The sequence below is a fragment of the Papilio xuthus genome, unplaced genomic scaffold, assembly GCF_000836235.2.
Source record: "Papilio xuthus unplaced genomic scaffold, Pxut_1.1 DF827714.1, whole genome shotgun sequence".
In the NCBI taxonomy this organism is placed as follows: Eukaryota; Metazoa; Arthropoda; class Insecta; order Lepidoptera; family Papilionidae; genus Papilio; species Papilio xuthus.
In genome coordinates, this window is record NW_013530935.1 from 2,514,724 (window position 1) to 2,523,488 (window position 8,765).

The following is an 8,765-nucleotide window of genomic DNA, read 5'->3' on the forward strand; positions in this document are numbered from 1 at the left end:
AAAAATTTAGGCTGCTAAATCACAAGTTTTTTATCAATTTTGTCAAAATAACTTATATTAAATTCTACATAAAACAGCTAATAACGTGTTCAAGGTATTTAAACGAAAAAATATTATCACACGCCTCTTAAACGATTAAATCCATAAGCGTAAGAAATCCTAGCATTGTACGCAAAAAAAACAGTATTATTTAAAGTTCTATCAACTTTTTTATCATTTCAAGTCGTAATTAAGGAGGCATCTAAGATCCTGCCAATGCCCTAATGCGTAGAAGAGCGCGATATAATTACAAGCAAGGCAAGCATTAAATCATAAAGTTGTCAAGGGGGGCGTTGTATTCGCATCTGATGACATTCCTGGACACCTATAAAAATACTTTCACGCCTTCGAGAGGGAGTTAATGCTATTAAAAGCGTACTCATATTGATAATAAAGACGATATTTAAAGTTGCAGATATGTGTGCGATTTGAAATCGTTTTATTATACATTTATCATGCTGAATGTTTTAATTTTCTGCTCGACTGGCAACTGGGTAGTATTCTAATTTCCTTTAACCTAAAACCCTTCACTATTTTTGAGAGTAACATTTATTATATTTGTATAATTCACCGAATTGACAGATCCAGTTTGATATATTTGTTTTTAAACAGCTAATTATAAATAAGTTATATTAAATTCTTTCTTCTATTTAACTAGACTTTAAAATTACTGTGAATAACCTTAAATTAGCAGTTTTCTCGTAAAATTCATCTAAATTTCTACTTTGTCTTGCACAGTTATAAGTGTGTCGCCACGAGTTAAGTCAATTCGTATCACGTGGTCGGACGTGCCTCTGTGAATTACTCCAGTATTATACCTATGCTTGCGATTCCTTTCATATTACATGCACTGGGAATGTGTTTAACATACCATCATCCTTTGAATCGTCTTTAAGAGCGACTTTAATTTCGTTATTTATTTTAGACATTATTAGTTAAAATCCTTTGTTTTGTTTGTTATAATTTTTGACGTGCTTTCTTTACAAAGTCCAGTGTCAGAATGAATAGTGAAGGGACACAAACGTCGACATTTTAGTAAGGCTAGTTAAGGTAATTAAGTAAGGATGGGTCAATACAGTGCCACATATTCGGATTTTCTTCCTAACATTTTTAATCTTATATGTCTTTTAAATCTCAGTCTTTCTATTTTACTTTTCACATTTACAGTTAATATTTGTATAACAGTTGGGGTCACGCCTGTCACACATAACTATACCAATGATACACGGCTGGATTGATGGAAGGAAATTATAGATTTAGATATAGATAATAAGCACTATAATGCCGATTCATTTACACGGAATTAAAAAATCGAGTAATACATATAGTCTATGTTCATCATCATCATCAGCTCACTATACGTCCCCACCGAGGGGCTCGGAGCCTACCCTAAGTTAGGGGTGACTAGGCCATAGTTGACTATGCTGGCCAAGTGCGTGTTGGTTGACTTCACACATATATTTGAATTTCTTCTCATATAGTCTATGTTACTCATCGATAATTTAGCTTTCTAATAGAAAAAGATTTTTTGAAATCGGTTCAGTAGTTTTTGAGTTTATTTGTTACATACAAAAATACAATTTTTCTATTCTAATTATCAGAACGTATGATTTACTTTTAATTTAGAATATAAATACATCATAAAGATAGGAAAATTTGTATAACTTCCTAAAAAGCTTTACACTTTCTCGTAGTTATCTGAAGTTAGCTACGTATAGCACGGTAGTAATTCTCGGGGCGGCCACGTACCGACTACGTGACGAGAATGAGAGCTCGCCCCAACCCGAACCTCTATTACGACGCACTGCCGGAAACAGGGTGATTAGTCTTTAAAAAGTTTCAGTGCAGACTGTTTTGTTATTGTTATTGTAACACAGTCTCATTTTTTTTGTATTTAGTAATGTTGAGGTTTTACAATTTTGCTATTAAAATAAATTAGGAGTGGATATAAAGATAAGGTAAGACTGGTTTATACATAATTTATTAATTACAAGTCCAAAAACAGTTTAAATATTTTATATAACTTAACAGTAAGTGAACCGCTCTCTCGTCTATCTAAATATTTAAGTGCAGAATAAGTATTTTTTTTAATTTCAAACATATCACGGTATAATTTTAATACATAAAAATTAGTAGGAAAGATCTATAAAATGCAAACTAAATCTTGTTAGATATATGATAGTAAAATTTTGCTGCAAATGTGGCCAAAGCGAACTATTAGTTTTGAGAATTGTAAAGTTTGGTCATAAAGCATCGCGGGAGGTTCCTCGTCGTGTCTCAACTTTATGGACCTGATGCGATATTTAGGCGGTCGTAAAACGTACGTGCTGGACTCAGTAGGGCTGTCACAAAATATGTGCTGCATTAAAGTGTCTGAAATCTAATTGCTGTGATTTATCTAGTGGTAATATAAGAGTCTTAGTTTTCAATCTATCTAGTTAACTCCAAAAATTTTAAGATTGAAAGTTCTAGTTCAAGTGGTGTAGCTCTGCTTGCAGCTCTGATTGCTGTTAACTATAAATATTTACAATTATATTATAACAATATACATAAAATTTTAATTTTACAAGTATTTTTTGTCTGTTTGTATATGAGAAATGTATGTATGTTGATGTATTACAAGATATACAGCCCTAAGGCACATCACGTGCCGTAATCGATCCGGCGACGTAACGAAGTCGGTGCGACCTGACTTACACCTTGCCCAAGACATCAAAGACATACTCTTGTTTTTTGCACCTAACTATAAAATGAATGATAACCCTAAAAACGATTCGTCTTAATTCATAAATTTCTTATTAAAAATTAATCGTGTTAACCCATCGAGAGATTATTTTATGGATTTTCTTTTAGATATTTTTAATATATGTTAACACGTAAACGAAAAACCCACTGACATCGTTAGAAAAGCGATGTGTACGTTATCCAGAGACATTTTCAGTAAGTTAAAAGGTTGCGATGTCTGTGATGGTCAGAACAGAGTAAGCAGACAGAAAAATGCTTTTTAAATTATTTTAGAAATCACTCTTAAAATCAACGATAAAGGAATGTTTTCTTATAAGCGAGGAATAAAACTGTAATTAGGTTTATAATCAAGGTTCAACCGCGTTGGGTTAAAAGCTTCCTGAGAGCGGTGTTAGTATGCGACCTGCGTACAGGTGAGCGGGGGGAGAGAGATCGGGGGACGAGAGGGGGAGATGAGCCTTACTTTTTATTTCATCCACCACCCTCGCCACTTTAAAACGGGTGATAGTAGAATAATCGGATCCCTAACACGGACATAAAATTGTATACTAACGAGTAACTACGGTTAAATATTTTACACAAGTTTTAATACAACGAATAATAATTGGCATACTACATTTTATGAATACTTAACTAATCGCTTAGTGTAGATTTCATACTAATAAATTTCCAACTAAAACGACTATAAAGTAGGATTTTTTTCCGAAACATTTGTTCCAATTTTTTAAAAGTAGAAGCAACCTTAACATTAAATCCAATATAAACTACTTATTAAATATTAAAATCAAAACTCTAGACCGCTCTTAAAGTATTATTTCGATAAAAAAATATTACTCTTGTCTCTTATTAAAGATTATCTCCAAACGAAAAAACTATTAATATAAGAAACAGTGTCCCCGCGATGTAATTGATTCATACAAATTGTTTGTGACCACGCGAGGGAGGAGGTTTTTGTGTGGATTTATTAAAAAAAGGCGCGATATAAGTGCGATACGATTGCGACGGAGTGACATGTGTATGGACACAAGTGTGGGCCTCGAAACGAGCGGGAATTTATACGCTTAAAGCGTGCAGCGCATAGAGTTATTTTTAAGTAATCAAAATGTTAGAAAGGAAATATAATCAGGAAGAATTTTGTGTATCAGTTTAGCATATGATTTCATCTTAAAGTTGAAATTTTAATAACTATGTGCTTGTTGTTGCAGTCCAAAGTTTTATCTTTAAAATTCAAGGTTTATTTTTGTCGCGACTCAAAATGCATTTTCGAAGTGTGTAAGTGCTTTCTACAAAATAACTGTGGAAATAGTCAACACAAATACTGAATTCATTTGTTATGTGCAAGCAAATTTTGGTAAAATTGAAATTCTTCTCAGTATGTCAAGGTTCAGCTTGTATAAGTATAAAGATGAACTAGTAGATTAAACACTAGTCTAACGTAAAATCTATCTAATACTACTTAAAAGGCAACTATTTGTATTATTAACGGCTATTCACTTCATGTAACTTCTAGCAAATAAAACTTAAGAACTCCCTTACTAACGTACCGGGCCTATGCTTTTAATTTTTTATCAGTTTTAGTGGCCCACACTAATGGCTAGCTTGAGCGTGGGGCTGTAATGGTATAAGGACATTTGCCGACTTTGAGTGTTCTTACCTCGGCAATCCTCATCGTAAATCATAACTAATCCGGTGGCCGGGATGTGGGGCTGACTGACGGATATCGACGCTTGTATTATGTTTATGTATCTCGCCAAACGACTCGCTTATAATAAATCATTTATATTAGTTTTCATATTATAAGAAAGAATATAAATGCAATTGTTTATTTTTATATACGTAATTAAATTATTAACATTTCTTAGATATACTTTCCTATATTTCGGCATAAGTAAGCGTACTGAGTGGCATTTTTTCATAATATTTATGTTCTCCTTAATTTATTATGCAGTAAAATAAATTCATATATTTTTTTTAACTGAAATTATATGTATCACAGTAAATAATTTTTAGTCTACACTGTGGTTTTAATCAAGATAAAATTCTAAACCGGACTGAATTCCACAAACGCTCCAAATCCGAAATCCGGACAAAAATGTCGAAGCGAATCGAAGCGAGCCATAAGAAAACTATAGAATTGGCATCTTCGTCAAAGAGCCTTAATAACTTTCTGCTCATTTTTCCATCATCACTACCTTTTTACGTGGACTTTCATTTATACTTTATTGCTTTACTTTCACCATCCTAAAAGACACTTTATTAGTTTATAATAAAGTTGAAAATTCTATAATCGTGTACGTATTGATGCAGCTCAAATTTTGAAGGAATTAAACCTTTATGTTCAAGGTTCAAGGTTCATTTTTGATGCGCTCGAATTGCATTTCCGAAGACTAAAGGACAAGTGGAAAGGGACTACTTCTTACCTGTATTTCCTACTCACTTATTTTGTCCAAACTTAGACAATGTATGCGACGAATTCACGACTCGAATTAAAAAAAAAGATTTTAGTCCTGACCGAATAGGGATGTATCTTATATTAAAACTATATATTGGAAGTGTAAATTGAAAAATTGAAACAAAAAATTGAATTGTTGAATGAAACTTGGAACTTTTAAAACAAAAAATTCAAAAGAATCTTTGGAGATTATCGAGTTCATGGATGTACAAAATTAAATGCAATAAAATGCGTTAAATTAACTTTTTTTATTCATTATGAAATTTAAAAGAGACTTAACGCTGGCTGGTTTAGTAGATTTGATTACTGTAGAACAGAATTTATAAAATATAAAATCGAAATAATATAAACTTTTTCATGTTTTAACTGCTCAAAATAATGATAATAAAATTCGTTGCCAACCCTATTCTTTGTTCCTTGACTATAAACTATGCTTGTAGTCTGTGTGTGTGGTCTATTTAAATTTTAATAATGATAATTTCGTTTCAAAATTTAAATTTATTTTCATTGCGTCTTAACATAAAAGTGGCTTTTCACGATAAGCATTTTTGTGTCGAAATATTGTACACAAGCAATCTAACATCAATTTAAGTAAAACAAAAAACAGAAATAATATAATAAAAATGTATCTTTTTTTCTCATGATATTTGTTAGGAGAAAGTTTATATAAAGGAGAACTATTAAACTTCTAAAGAGAAAATTTTTAAACTAACATTAAACCTTTGTACTATGTTTTATCATTGTTATTAATAAACGGAATGTTATGTTTTACTTTTTTTAAGACCCGCGCCATAGTTGTCCGTCCGACAGTAAATTCTAAAGCCGCGCCTGTTTACAGATTCCGTCGCATTCTTCACACCTATCCGTCATAATAGCCCGCCATTGTTAGATAATATTTCGTTAACATTTTCACTTCATTGTTCTACTTTTTACACTGACAAAGACATTGATGGCCGCGTCTCGTAGATTTGTTCCACAATTAACCATGTTAGGTACTATACGATAATTAATTTCTTCTAATATTAATTAAGAAATAAATTATATTTACATTCTTACAGTAATTAAATGGCTAATTAATATAGAAATTATTATTTTATATTTGTATCATAAGTCTTAGCAATGTCAAGAGCTAGCTGCCGCCTGCGACTACGTCCGCGCGAGATATAGGATATTCCAGGCTTTCTTTAAACTCTATGGTAAATTTCAGCGAGATGTAAATGTAGCCGTTCTGGAGAAACACATCCATCCATACATGGAAAAATTCAACATTTATGATATTACTAAGATCAAAACATAGAATACAATATAATGTTTTTTGCGTAGTTGTTTGTTCTATGTCAGGTTTATATGGTTGTAAGAGCTAATATTGACGAATGAGGTGCCATTCGATTACTATTCTTGCAATGAAAGTCATAGTATCGTCAGTTTTATTTTTTGGCTTTAAATTAACATTTAGTGATTTATTATTGGAGCAGTGTGGAGCGCAACAGTCGGCGCGCAGGTCGCGGGGCATTCGAGCGATGCACCACGTTGGTTCACTATCGATACACAAGAATGAAAGAACACAATGTCATATACAAGTAATTGTATATAATTGCTATTTCTCGAGAACAATGACTCGAAATTACCCTCCCGGTGAAATAATTACGATACTTTTTTGCAGTCGAATCATTTCGCTTTGACAAAAGCCGTACGTCGCTGAATCGATTTTATTGTCGATTGTATTGCATCGAGTCTTATCGATTTGTAGAAGTGCGATAATAAATGTTACAGTCTTATAGATTTTACTTTAAAAATTACAAATTTTAATTTCGTTTGAGGATTTAACTTGAATTACATAATATGATTAAGCAAGAATTTTTGTAGCAAGTTATATTTAACAAAATTTGTACGTACCTGTTAGTGCTTTAGTATAAGAAAAATACATCAAAAGGCTTTGATAAGCGACCAATTAAGGTCTCTGAGAGCATTATTAAAATTAAATAGACCCAATAAAAAACTATCACAAGATACCGTGTCTTTTTAAAATTAAACCATCTTTGTAATTAGTAAATGTTCAAGCTTTATACACAAACTAGCTGTCACCCGCGACTCTGTCCGCGCGGCATTAAAAAATACTTTATTAGTAGCCTACCTGTTCATCCAGACTATGCTCTACAACTATGTATGTCTTTCTGCGGGATTCATGCTACCGTTCTGTAGATACTTTCTACCAAACATCCATCCATGAAAACATTCGCATTTATAATATTAGTAAGATAAGTATCGTATAAAGTTTGAATATGTTGATCTTAAGCTGCCATCGTTTCCAAAACAATGTCGCGTTACGATCAAGCTTAAAGCGGTATAAGGTTATTTCGCACTGAAAATCTCGAAACAATTCTGTTTTTACTCGCTTATGCTAAAGCGCGGAATTCAACTTTTTGTCGTCCAACGGTTTATGTCAGACCCCCACTTGCAAGCGCTTTTTCCAATTTATTTAAAGTATTAATGAATAAGAATAGAGTTTGAAAAAGCGGCGTCCTTTGATTTAATACACCTCTTATCTTGATGCGGGGATAAAATGCCCATCCGCGGATTCAGCAGGTTAAATAGACACCTGATTTTTAATCCAGGGCTGCGTAAATTTTTATTAAAGAAAATGGTTTTTAAGTTAAATACATGAGGGCTTTATAAATGGCCGACAAACTTTAAGTTCATAATCGCTTACGGAAAATAAATTTCAGAATTAATTTTTAAAAATCATCTAACATTATTCGTAAACTTTATTACTAGACGAGGAACTGTAAATATGTGTTGTAAAATTTGAGTCCGAATTTTACAAACATCCTGTAGAAAAGATTGAAACGTTCAAGATTGATCTAAGCAGCCCTGAATGGTGGCTTATTATTTATGATTTACTTCACAACGTGTTGTATCAATCTATGAAGTGGTAAGGAGCATAGACAACATGTTTATAGATTTGTATTTGTCGTCTGATAAGTATAATTCTATTATAAACTAAACGGTAAAACTACTGTTAAACTATTTGGAGACTACAAGTGCTAAGAGACTAAAATATCAAATATATGTTTAGGTTTTTAGAAAGGAAAGGATTTTTAAAGGAGAATTTTGCTGTAATTTTTTTTTATAACAGAAGAGGGTAAACTAGCAGCGGGAACACCGATGAACGATTCAACGACGCCCATGGACATCAGCGATACCAGAGGAACCGCAGATGCGTTGCCGGCCTTTGAGATAGTGATAAGCTCGCTTCTTGAATGACCCTAAGTCTAAGTTGTTACATGTTTGATTTTTTCTTGTTTTTATCATACTCTATATAAAATAATCTTTGTCAAAAAAAACTAAGCGTGGCTTTTTTATAATTAATAATTTGTTTCATAAATATAATACTTGTATGTTCCATTATACCAATCGTAATGTCAGTAAATTATAGTAATTAAGGTCCACGAAGATACAGTTTGACGTCTCATATTTGACACACATTAAGGAGTCCGATACATCATTATAACTCCTAAGCATCTTCAGG